General features: G+C 38.6%; 1 protein-coding gene across 1 annotated transcript in view; it reads left to right on the forward strand.

Annotated features, from left to right (window-relative positions):
* Positions 1-2,869: 2,869 nt before the first annotated feature.
* The window catches only part of LOC138053265 (protein NLRC3-like), a 181,831-nt gene continuing 172,200 nt past the window's right edge, over positions 2,870-12,500 (forward strand). Inside the window, exons 1-6 of the mRNA XM_068899922.1 lie at positions 2,870-2,961; positions 4,213-4,299; positions 4,481-4,547; positions 6,951-7,018; positions 8,792-8,890; positions 9,885-9,961. The gene's annotated coding sequence lies outside the window, so the exon portion shown is untranslated. The remainder of the gene's footprint in view (positions 2,962-4,212; positions 4,300-4,480; positions 4,548-6,950; positions 7,019-8,791; positions 8,891-9,884; positions 9,962-12,500) is intronic.

The raw sequence follows: 12,500 nt of genomic DNA on the forward strand, positions 1-12,500 counted from the left end.
TTACGGTTTGCGGGTTTTTCGTTTTTTAGCATCTGGTTTTCGGTTTTCGTAAAAAATACTAGCGGTTTTTCGGTTTTGTTATCCGATGTGCTTTTTGGGTTTTTCTATTTTGTCCTATTTGGGTTCCGGTTTTTCTTACATTTGAGCGGCAATTGGTCTCGAATAGAGTGTTATTTATTTATTTATTTATTTATTTAATCTTTATTTAACCACGGTGCAATTCATCAGCAATATTTTAAAAATATGTACAATTAAAAATTTATAGCTAGAACTATGTAAACTACATTAACTATCCTACCCAATATCATAAAATAAAAGCTGCTTTCCATGAATGCCGAGTGTAAAGTAATAGCTTAGATAGCTTCGTTTATCAGTCGTTTGAATTGATTGAGGGACTCTGCTTTCTTAGTTCCAAAGGCAAACTGTTCTACAAAACTGCGCCACTAAATAACTAAAGCTGTTTTTTGTAGTAGTTTGTTCGCGGTTGCGGAACATTTACCTTATTCACAGAGTCTCTCAAACAATAACCAGAATCGCGATGGACAATTTTCGAGATACGCAGGTGCTATTCCCTGTAGGGACTTCAATACCATTGTTGCTCTTTCAATTTGCCTTTGAGAGACTAGGGATTTCCATCTTAAGAGTTCAAAGAAATTGTTGACATGAGCGACACAGTTAGAGTAGGTCAAGACACGGGCTGCTATGTTTTGTAGTTTTTGCAGTTTGCCTTGCAAACTTACTCCACAGTTTCCCCAAACAATATCGCAGTAGTTGAAATAAGGTTGTACTAGGGCCTGATAAATGTAATGTAAGGTCTCGTAGGGTACAAGATGCCTGTTTTAACTCACGTGGTCAGTAACCTTGTTTTTCCTCCGACACGTTTGAGTAGTAATAGAGCTCAATTCCCGGAGACGTCACATGAAAACACTCTATAGCCGCGAAACGCCAAAGTTATTGAGAGGAATGCGTGACAAACTAAATGTCACGGTAGGGGATCACGCGTGTCGAATGACGCCCGAGTTGGTGCGGAGTGGATAAAGATGAAGGACCCCATGAAGATCTGAACGAGCATGAAATGAGTGAGAAGCCAGTGACTCTGATAAAGGCCAGCAAGAATTTGATGAAAGTAGTGACGAAGTCAGTGCAGATGGCAACAATTCCCAGGGCCAGCAAGATGAATTAGGGACATCTACGAATTTTCTCTTTGGTTCAACGTCGCGATATGAAAGGGCGCTGCCCGGGGGGAGGGGGAACTCCCATATAAAAAAAGGGAGGGATGCTCGTCGTCTCGCTTAGGGGTGTAAATTTCGGATTTTGGTCTCACTTAGGGTGTTTTGGGCAAAACGCAATCATATTTATCCTTAAAAATCTCCTCAGGGTTGCGCGCGAAGAAATCAAGTGTATATTTACACTTTTATACTTCTTCACGCAAGTGAAAGTATTAGATGATAATGTCTTTGCCATCATTAAAAGTGGCTGTATTTTTTAGTTTTCTGAGTTATAATATGGTCTGTTTTAGGGGTAAAAAAACTCCTGGGCCAAGCCCAGATTGGTCTCCTTTAAGGGTTTAATTTGCCCCTGGGGGGCGGTGAGGTTCAATATTCGACTCCTGTTTTAAGTAAGTATCTGTTTATTACCACATTTAACCTTTGAGCAAGTTCCTGCTGCCATGTAAAACAAGAAACAAACAGTACCCGTTAGCTTCCTCAATGCAATCGCATGTCAGTAGACCAAGATTAAACATTCCATTCGAATCTCCAAACTGTCAGGTCTTGGTTATCAAATAGAAATGTTCAATTAGAGAGTTTTGGTTGAAGTTTCCAGAGCTATAGCTTTTTGCTATTGCAAAATTGCAATTTTAGAGAGGACTTGTGTGCAAATTCTTCTAACATAACTTGGCTCCATTTACCAGCTGCTTTATGGAAAATGAGCCCACAAAGTCCGGGCTCGAGAGAGCGACAGAAATAAAGCGTAGGATTTTAGCAGATACTAAAAGATGTGAAGGCTTTAGACAAGTCCATGACATTCACAAATACTTTGATGAAATAAAGTGTTAGTGTAGTTTGCTCTGTATGCTGCACGTGTCACCAATGTATCGGTTTTCTGACGGTTTTGGCCAAATTTTTTCTTCCGTTTTGCGATTTCTAATACACCCAATGTCCCCCTCAACTATTCCAAGCTTCACTGGCCGTTTTTATAATACAGATGCATAATTCGTCTGGGCGGATTATGCGTCTCCAGTAGAAAAACGGCCATTATCGAAGAAAAGAGAAGTGAAAACTCGGTTATGTCCGTTCTGTCACGAAATTGCATTGTATTATTTTCCTTCCCCGGTGAACCGGGATGAAGTGTTCATATGGCAAAATTTCCAGCCCGCCTACTTCCGAGATCCAGGTCAAGGAAAAAAACCGAGATCTCGGCAACCGAGCATGCCCGCCCTCTCATATCTTTACAAAGGAATTTAGATGTGAGGCGAGATCTCGGAAACCGAGCCAGCCTGGTCAAACGGGCTCATGTGAAGATAAGAAGGACGGACGACAAGGAAATTTTTGTCAAATGTTACTTGTTTTCACGCTATGTTCACTTGATCGCGTGATCATGGCCGGTTATTTGTGTCACAACAGAATAATCACAAAATATCAAAATACCTTAGTAGAGATAGGTGGGGAGGAATGAAGGCGATCCATAACGATTTATCCTTCCTTGCCAATGTCGCTTTAAAATGAAAGAAATACTATGAGACAAGTCAAGATGATCGAGATAGAAATTTTTTCGTCACAAAAAGGTCTACTCCATTACTTTGCATAATTTTTCCACCCTCTCACCCTACCTCAGCTGAAAAACTCCTTTTTGACGTCATCCACCCACTGTCTGGATTCGGCTTGAATCTTCTGTTGATTCCTCAAGCGTTTTACAGAGTTTGGACGTTGATTTGTCGTGAGAAGCTGCAGCTTGATGAAGGTTTGTGTTCTTATAGTTAATTTAATACATAATCTAAATGATTCAGCCATAAAGCCGATTATCTAAGTACTGAGTAATTTGTGCTACGCTATTTTTGATCTGTGGTTTTGCAGGAAGTTTGCATTGGTAAGTTAAAATTTCAGATTTCCTTGTTATGATACATATGACTGCAATAACAGCTGATTGCAGAAAAAGGCGGAATTATTTCCCCAGCTGGGGAGGTAACTTACAGTATAACGATAAGTCACTTTTCGGGGGATAAGATCTCTCCTTGGTCGCCTTTAATTCAGTACTGTTCAGTCTGTTCAGTGACAGTTCGGCCACAACTTGCTTTGTGGAATAATTATCCGTTTGGAGATCACTTTACCATGGCCTCGTTTAGTAGAAGTGAAACATTTTACAGTAATTTAGTATCCCGTGATTCATGATGCATCAATAAAATATAAGAGATGATGCTTGAGTGCAACCTCGAAAATCTCTCTTTCAGCACTTTCATTTTCATTTTCGTTTTACTGTCAACCTATGTCACGCGTGATCTTGAGTATCCACATGACTAAATGAACATTCGAATTTCTCTTTGGAGCTTCCGAGATTTGAATGGAATCTTGAAGATTTTTCTGAAAGGTGCAGCGAAAAATGCACAATAACTGAACAATAATTCATCAAACACTTCAAATAGCTTTGTCTTTTAAAACACCTTTTATCTTATAATAAAACGAAAGTTCATAGCTAACCATTTTTTATGTATATCAAAGAAAAAATATCTACGGAAATTCAGAATGTCCACGAGAGCAAAGTGAATACTTGGTTCAAATTTCAAAACAACTGGTCACGCGTGACATAGCTTGAATGTAAAGGCCTTTACTTAAGAGCTTTCTGTATGCAGATTAATGATCGTTCTGGATAGAATAAAACATCCATTACATTTTGTGCAATGTAAGGCGTTTAACTAACAAATTTCAACAACTTCTGTGCGTTTGTATTTCTTTTTAATGAATCTGCGTGAAAATTATATGTATGTTGTTGTTCCAGACAGCCTGCCTTCACCATTGTTTCAACCAATTGTCCTCCAAAATTGATGTTATTATGATAAAATACGCCTTTGTACGGATGTAAATTTTGCATGCATATGGCTGGGCTTGTTTCAAAAACTGCCAAGAGGCAGTACAATTCCGGAAGTACTACCAAACTAAGTGATTTTCTGGTCTTGAGTTAGACTTGCTTATCAACTGACAAGTGTTTGTTTTTTAGGGTTGTTTTGGGAATTAGAAGAAAAAGATTGAGAAGAACGCAGCAGTGCCACCAACTGAAGGTTGATTTCTACAGCTGAGAATTTAGGTGAATTCATCAGTATTAATAGTTCTCAACCTCTTTCACTTTTCTTTAAAAACCATCACCAAATCTCTTTGTAAATGTTTTAAATCATTGAGCAAAACATCTTAATTAAGGTTCAATGCATTTTTGTCTCTGCTGTACATAGTTGTTTATGTGTATTTTCGGTTTCATTTTCTTGAAAGAGGAAACCTATTAACTCAAGATGCGATACCCAGATCTTTTGAAGTAACTTAAAGAGATAATTATTGCAGGTATGTACTGGAGCATGTTCCATTTTGTCAGGCCCTCTAACAGGGTACGCTAGTGAGCGACCGCAAAATTCAGTCAAACCGGCACAGCAACGTGCAATTCGAAAAATTTAGCAAAATCCACACAAAACTGAAAGATTTACTCAAAATTTAATTTAATTACTACAGATCTTTCTATTGAGTACCAAAATGTCTAGAAATGTCTAGGCTATTTCAGGCTATTTACCTTCAAAAAACAATCGACAATGACCTCACTTACTACCATGAAAAACTTGTTGAGTGAGGAGCCAGCGAGTAATGTGAGCCATCGCTGGGAGTCATTGCTAGCCATGTGAGCCATCGCTGCGAGTCATGGAAGCCATTAACATGGTGAGCTATGTGAGTCAATATGTGAGTCACACATTTATTGAAAGCTAACCATTTTAAAATGGGTTCTTATGCAAATACTATTTATCAGTGCTACCGGTATTTGAAATGGGTGCTTTGACTTACAGTGTAAATGCCGCTTGCAAGGCCACATGTAGCATGGCTCACATGACTGGCTGGCTCACAGATTGTCCAGCCGGAACTCGTCGATCAGATACTGGGCTTATGCGCAAAAAAATTAAAGATTATGAGGAAAATTATGCATAAATTGCGTTGATTATGCAGAAATTACACCGGATTATGCAGAAATTTAAATAATTATAAAACTAATAATTAGGCCCATCCAATGTATTTACATGCTTAATGGTAATGGACTTGAAATTGTGACCTTTCCCTTTGCGATTAAAATATTTGGAGGAGTCGCCAATTTGTGACCAGCCTTTACCATTGAAATAAAAGGGTTAGCAGTTGGCATTTTGTTACAACTTTTCCTAAAGTAAGTAAAACAATGAAATATGATTTCCTTTCTCATCATGAATTTTGTTTCAACTTGGAGATATAAAGCAAAATTGTAATGTGGTCGGACCACGAACTATTTCCTCGATTAATCACCATTTTCAGGATGGTAAGCAGCTGCTTTAATACCACTAATATCAGGCATTCTTCAGTTTTATGAGGGAAAAATCGTAATTATGCGGAGGATGAGGATTTTAGGGAATTATGCGGATCCGCATCGCCGCATCCTGTGAGATGCCCTGTCAGATAGTGGCAATACATGTTCAAACAACAAAGGGTTCTTTCCGTAGTTTACGTACATACATACATACATGTACATTGACCATGACTCCCCATAGGGGCTTTTCAGGACCACTGAAACACAATCAACAAAACGACAGAACGCAACAACAATTAACAACTGTAAGGGCCGATTTACACGGTACGACTTTGTCGCATGCGACAACGGCTTACGACAGGCCCATGACATGATTGACAATTGTGGTGTACTTCAGAAAAAAGGTCGTAGCATTTTAAAACATGTTTTAAAACGCTTGGACAATCGTAAGTCGTGTCGTAGGCCTGTCGTGAGCTTGTCGCATGCGACAAAATCGTATCGTGTAAATCGGCCCTAAGAATCCCAACTGGCCGGAGGCAAACCAGTTCAACTTGGCTATTTACAAGTACAGCCAAGAAGTTGAACCAGGGACTACCAGGAACAATTTCAATAAGTGGTCAGAATGAGTCTAATGAACCCAGGAAATCTGGATGATCTCAAGGCAAGCGTCCTAACCACTGGCCCGCAGCACTGCCTCTTGGGCAATAATCAATGAAGGTTTAATGACAGGTTATTTAGACATACAAGAGTCAAGACGTGCATTAGGGGATTGCAATGCATTATAGGGGAATCGCCTTTCTGGAAACAGCAGAATCGTGATCATGCATATTGATATTGAATAACTGATTGTCTTCAGGACTGGATCATTCTCCATTTAACCAATAACAATTTTCAACATAAGTGTCCTGTTTTCCCACAGACCATTGCCACCCTGTCAATTTGTTTTGGAAACTGTTTTTAGGAGGTGGGCAGGTGGGTTTTTTGGGGGGAAAGGAGGAAGTGGGCTAGAAGTGGGTCAGTTGATCATGGAGGGTAGGGTGAGGGGGATATTGGGGTCTGGATGAAAATTAATCTCCAGATTTTAAATCTCCAGAGGTAGGCATCACTGTATTTCGTGCTAGGCTGGCTGCAAACCATTTCTCAATGTAAAATTGAAAATTCCATTCTTGTGCACAGCAGTTAAATACATTGTGAAGTACATGGCTTTTCTTTAATTTTCTATAGATTGTTCTTTGTGGCTCTAAGGGGTATTTTTAAAAGAAATTCCTTCTGAGCGTTCGAATTAGATGTGCAACTTAAAATAATAAATTTATCATGTACATACTAATTAATTGAGCATGACAACTTAAAGGAGGATCGTTTAATTCTTGTCTCTTCTGTAGTGAGAAAATCTCTAACTGATAGTTTTGGTTTTGTTTTTTTGAAAGGAGGAAACTTTTTGATGAAAGATGTGATTTCCAGACTTTTCTGAATTATAAATTGGGAATTATTGCAGGTATGTATGCATATGTTAGACTTTGTAATCTACTTGACAATGTATTTTAACATCACCAATAATTTTTATGAGTTCCTGTAAATTCCACGTTTCAGACAATTTTGAAACGTTGTCTTAAATATTTTTGTCACCATAATTTTGTCTAACTTTACCGTAATTTTACTGACTTATTCTTTGCATGAAATTGACTGAAGGTTATTATTTACATCATCATTATTATTAACAACAGGCCTTCTGATAGGGTGTGATTAAAAACTGCAAATTATGCGATTTTTTCAGGGCAGATTGTGCGATTAGAGAGGCCAATTATGCGATAAATAATGTAAATTGTGCAATTTTTTTCTCAGCAATTTTAAGCTTATTTTATAAGGTTTCAGGTTGAGAAAAACACTTTTTTGCTGCCCTAAAGACATTTTGAACACAAAGGAACAGTAATTATGTATCTCGATCGACATTAGTTGGGATAAAAAAAAAAAAAGGTCTTCTGCACTACCGGTGCACCACGTTAAAAGTTGAAAGGACACAGCTAACATGCCAAATGAATGATCAAGGTGCTTGTCAACCACGAACTTCCGAAGATGGTCAATCACAATAGGGCCATACCCCCATTTATACGAGAGAAAATAAACTGCGGCTTTCTCTGGCCGCGGCTTACAGAAGACTCGAATGTTCAACCCGTATAAATGGTTGATCTGGGAATATATATTCGTATAAATAGTTCCTTTGGCGTATTTTGTACACCGTGGCCAGAGTAAGCCGCGGCTTATTTTCTGTCGTATAAAAGGCCCTAATATTTCACGACCAGAAAAACATCAGTCCATCGTCCACGTGGAGCGTACCTGTGAGGTACTTTCTTGCTCGATCGTCAGCTGTCAGATTGGGCGGAAGGTGGGAACTTCCTTCTTCATCGAAGAAAAAGCGAGCGTTTTCACAACAAACTTATCCATGAGTAAGTTTTTATCAGTTTTCAACGAAAGAAACTACATTTTGCCGAAAAACTTACAACTTCGCTTATTTTTCACAAATCTCTTCTCTAAGAGAAGGCAACATTTCAGTGGTGTGTATATAAGGGCGTGTTTGTGTTGCACCAATAGAAGGAGACTCGTACCAGGTCCCCGATGTTTACGAAATCGAAAGTGACAAAGGTTTCTTAGCCTTTTTCCAAGATAAATCATCTTAAAAACGGCGTATTAATGCAAGAATTTCTAAGAAACGTGTTGATTTATGTTTCATTTGATGAATTTTGTGCATCCTTTTGTGAATTATGCGATTTTTCGTGAATTGCGCGATCGGATGCGATTTGAGGTCGATTGTGCGAAATCGCACCATCGCGTAATATCAGAAGGGCTGTAACAACTGCATTGCTAAGTGGAGGTTGCAATGGGTGCCTGAGACATCCTAGAGCTCTTCCACTTATATTGGTAGCCCGCTCCAAGATAGAGACTGCACCGATGGCTGGCAAAACCTAAGAAACTCGCCATGAGTCCACCCCCCCCCCCCCAACTTATCCCCACTTATCCCCAAGAAGGGTGGGGGGGGGGGGGAAGGAAGGGAAAAAACCGCCAAACGCTCCACACAAAATTCTTCTGCTTCCTGCCACACCGATGAATATGCTTTACAATGCAAAGCACGAGGATCCAATGAATGCCCAAGTATAACAAAACCACTGACAACAATTCACTGCAGTCGCTCATTTGTAATCAATCTACTGTATTCATTAATTTCAAAGTATGAGTTTTTAATCCATTTTCTTGCTGTGCTTGTCTCTTGTAGACTTCTTGCACTCACCTGTTTTGTAGGGGAAAGATTCTTCGAGTACATATATGTAAATTTCTTGGTCATGATGTTACAGCGACAACCAGATATTTTCAGGTAAGGAATTACAACAGTAACTAGTTAAAATGCACAGATCCAAAGCATCACTTCAATTTAATATCCATAATCTTATGAAATATGTCGTCTTAATAGTTTCATTTTCTATGTATACATTTCTCTCAAAGCTTAAAATTCCGTTTTAATTTAGAGCTAGACCTCTAAAACATTTGCTGACTGCTTTCAACCTCTTTCTAGTTTTATTGAATGGCATCAAAAGAAGTCTGAGCTGCATTTGATGTCTTTCCAGACGTCTTGACTGCTTTGAACTCAATGGAAATGGAATTTGCTTACCCATGAAACACCATAAGAGTGCTCAGGAGATTGTTCAACATGTGTCCATGCATTGTGAATCGAATTAGAATTTGACAGTGTTGGTTTTTGAGGAGAGGGGGAAACCAGAGTTCCTGGCGAAAAACTTATCAGAGAAATTGAGAGAACCACAAACTCAACCCACATATATATATTACGCCGGGACCGGGAATTGAAACTGGGCCATATTGGTGGGATGCGAGTGCTCTCACCACCGCGCTATCCCTGCTCCTGGACCCCTAACAAATTTAGTCTGTCAATCAGTATGTCTTAGATCTTTACTGCATGTAGGTAGCTTTAACATCCGAGATGAGTAAGAAGGTCCATTAATTAAGGTCTTCATCATTGAGGATGAAAGGACAGTATTCTTAGAGAAAATAAAGTCCTGAGACAGTTTAAAGCAAGGGGTGGAGGGAAAACTTCAATTTTTGAATTTAATTTAATTCAATGACAGTTTTCTGACCAAAATGGATGGCAGCCCTTACATGAAAGGTAGTACATGTAGTTGGGGAAGCTACACTGTAACGTCCCATACAAGGACTATATACAGCTGTACCCTCCCTGCAACAAGACAAAAATGTGGTAAATGCGAGAAACACTAACTACACTGAGGGTCCAATTTACCAAACCTGTGAGCATAGATGCTTGAGAATCATTTTTGTTGGTATCCCTGTTGTTGCAGGACCAGGGTATAAATGCTGCATGGCAGAGTTGTGATTTAAACTTGAAAGACAGAGGAGACTGATCAGAGCTCTTCAAGTAAGTTACTGTAGTTATGATTGAATGAATGAATGAATGATTGTCATGATTGAATGATTAATTGTGTTTAAAAGCAAATCCCTGAATTCTGACAATAATTCTAGCACAAACAAAAACTTTTTGGAATCCATGCAAAAAAAATCTCAAATTCTAAGAAATCCTGTCATTTACTTTCTTTTTAAGGTGAAATTGATTTCTTCATTCCAAATTCAGGTTTGAGATATTTGGATTGATAAATGTTCACATGAGGTTAATATTATAAATAATAAGTTGGTTTGTTAGGATAAAAAAGTAATACTAAAAACTCGAGCATTTCACAGCTTGGCATCTTGACATTCAACGTAACAGGTAACAGACTGTTCAACATACTGTCTTTGACTACTATTTCTATTTCAGAAAAACTTGATTAACTTGTTGTGTTAAAATGCCATAGGCCAATTTACATGTAAGAGCACTTCTCCAATACCATGTGCAGTAGTACATGTAATGTTTAGTAATATGTCATCTTCTATCAAGGCGATAGCCTATGGATGCAAAAAAGCACTATAGGAGGTATCAACAGATTAATCTCCACATTCCAACATAATAATACTGTAACAGCTAATGGACCGTGGAATTTCACTTAGCAACGGAGCAAATCTGAGCTAAATCAGAGCTCAGTTAAATGCACTGTATTATAGTTATGGCACGTTTGAGCATGAAACACGTACAGATTTGTGTTTAGAAGCGAAAAAGTTCAGTTGGAACCAGACTTTCATCTTACAATTTGAAGGAAAAATGTTTTGCTGCAGATCATAAAATGTGACTAATTGATATGCATGAAAACTGGGACCAGAAAAGTAAGTCCGGATAATTGAAGTATCCGGATAATCGAGGTTCAACTGTAATAATCATTTATCCCTTTCATACTAATTAATCTCCCCTTTTAGCTGATAATGTAATGATGATGATGATGATGATGATGATGATGATAATAATATATTTACAATGTATCATGTGCGTTTCTAACACTCAATGTGCTATACATGTATAACTGTAACTTAAATGTAAGGTATATACTACTGGGATAAAATAATACTAAAATTGAACAATTATAGTCCTATGGAAGGTGGTAACATTGTCGAAAGATTAGAAGAGTGTCTTAAGGTTACTATTTAACGTAAAAGCAGATGATGATGATTTTATTTGTTCGGGTAGCTAGGGAGTTCCAGAGAGTACAGTAGATGCAGAGTATTCAAAGGCCCGGTCCCCATGCGAGCGAGTTCTAGAAGGGGGGATGGGTGATGCTAGCTAAAGGAGAGCAGGAAGATCAACAAAAATTTAATTGTACGAGTGCAACGGCGTACATTTATCAGGGAGTTTATGTACTCTAGTACAATGTAGCTTATGAAGATGTGTTTCAGCAGCCTGACCCCAAGCACAGATACCATACACATGTAGTTCAGATAGGGTAAAATTAAAGAGCGGAATAAGATGATGAGCTTTTAATGGTTGGCTAGCATTTGAGTTGTAATATTGGGATGAAAGGAAAGAGCCTTTTGGTGTGGACGAAAGATGATATAGTTGCTATAGATTTTTCGGCCTTCAAGGTTAGTTTATTGACAGCCAACCATGTACACACTGTGGAAAGCTCTTCGTTTAAAATTTCAATTTCAAGTTTTTTTAAGATCTCCGTTTGCACAAGTTACACTATAATCATCAGCAAACAAGTAAAAATGATGCTTATTGGAAGATCAATATAAGTCATTGGTATACAAGGGAAAATGCAAGGGTCGGAACCTTGAGGAACTCCGCAGAGGGTTGGATTAACATCAGGCCCCAGTTGTTCAAAAGTTGGATAACACTATCCACGGGATAAATCTCTATCCATTGGATAGTGCAATTGGTTTCGCTATGACTTATCCACTGGATAGTGGTTTATCCGGCGGATAGCGCTACCCATCGTTTGAGCAACTGGACACAGGTACAGATAACCATTAACAGCCGTATACTGTCTGCGACTTAAACCAATCATTTACCACTCCTCGGAAGTCATAGCTTTCAAGTTTATAACGACAACAACAGTATATTTATTTCTTGAATTACTAAATTATTTATTGGTAACCGGGCCCACGGGTAGCTATTGCTAATCTTGGCGGACCAAGCCAAGCCTATTTTAAATCAATAAATAAACAACAAGTGAATTCCAGGCCTTTATCAAAATTAGTAAGAATGTCGTTTAGGATTTCAAGAGCAGCGTGTTGTGTACTATGCTTACCGCGGAATCCGTATTGAGATGAATATATCAAGTGAAGCTATGATCTTCGCAGTTGTATGAACGCAATTTTTACAATTGCGTAGAGAAGCCTGAAAAATTCAGGACCTCAACGGGGTTTGAACCCGTGACCTCGCGATACCGGTGCGACGCTCTAACCAACTGAGCTATGAAGCCACTGATGTTGGGAGCTAGCCACTTGTGGGTTCTAATGTTCCCATGAGGAATGAATCCATGATGAAATAATATATGAAATGGATCATATATGAACTGGGGATATGAAAT

The sequence above is a fragment of the Montipora capricornis genome, chromosome 6, assembly GCF_036669925.1.
Source record: "Montipora capricornis isolate CH-2021 chromosome 6, ASM3666992v2, whole genome shotgun sequence".
Taxonomy (NCBI): Eukaryota; Metazoa; Cnidaria; class Anthozoa; order Scleractinia; family Acroporidae; genus Montipora; species Montipora capricornis.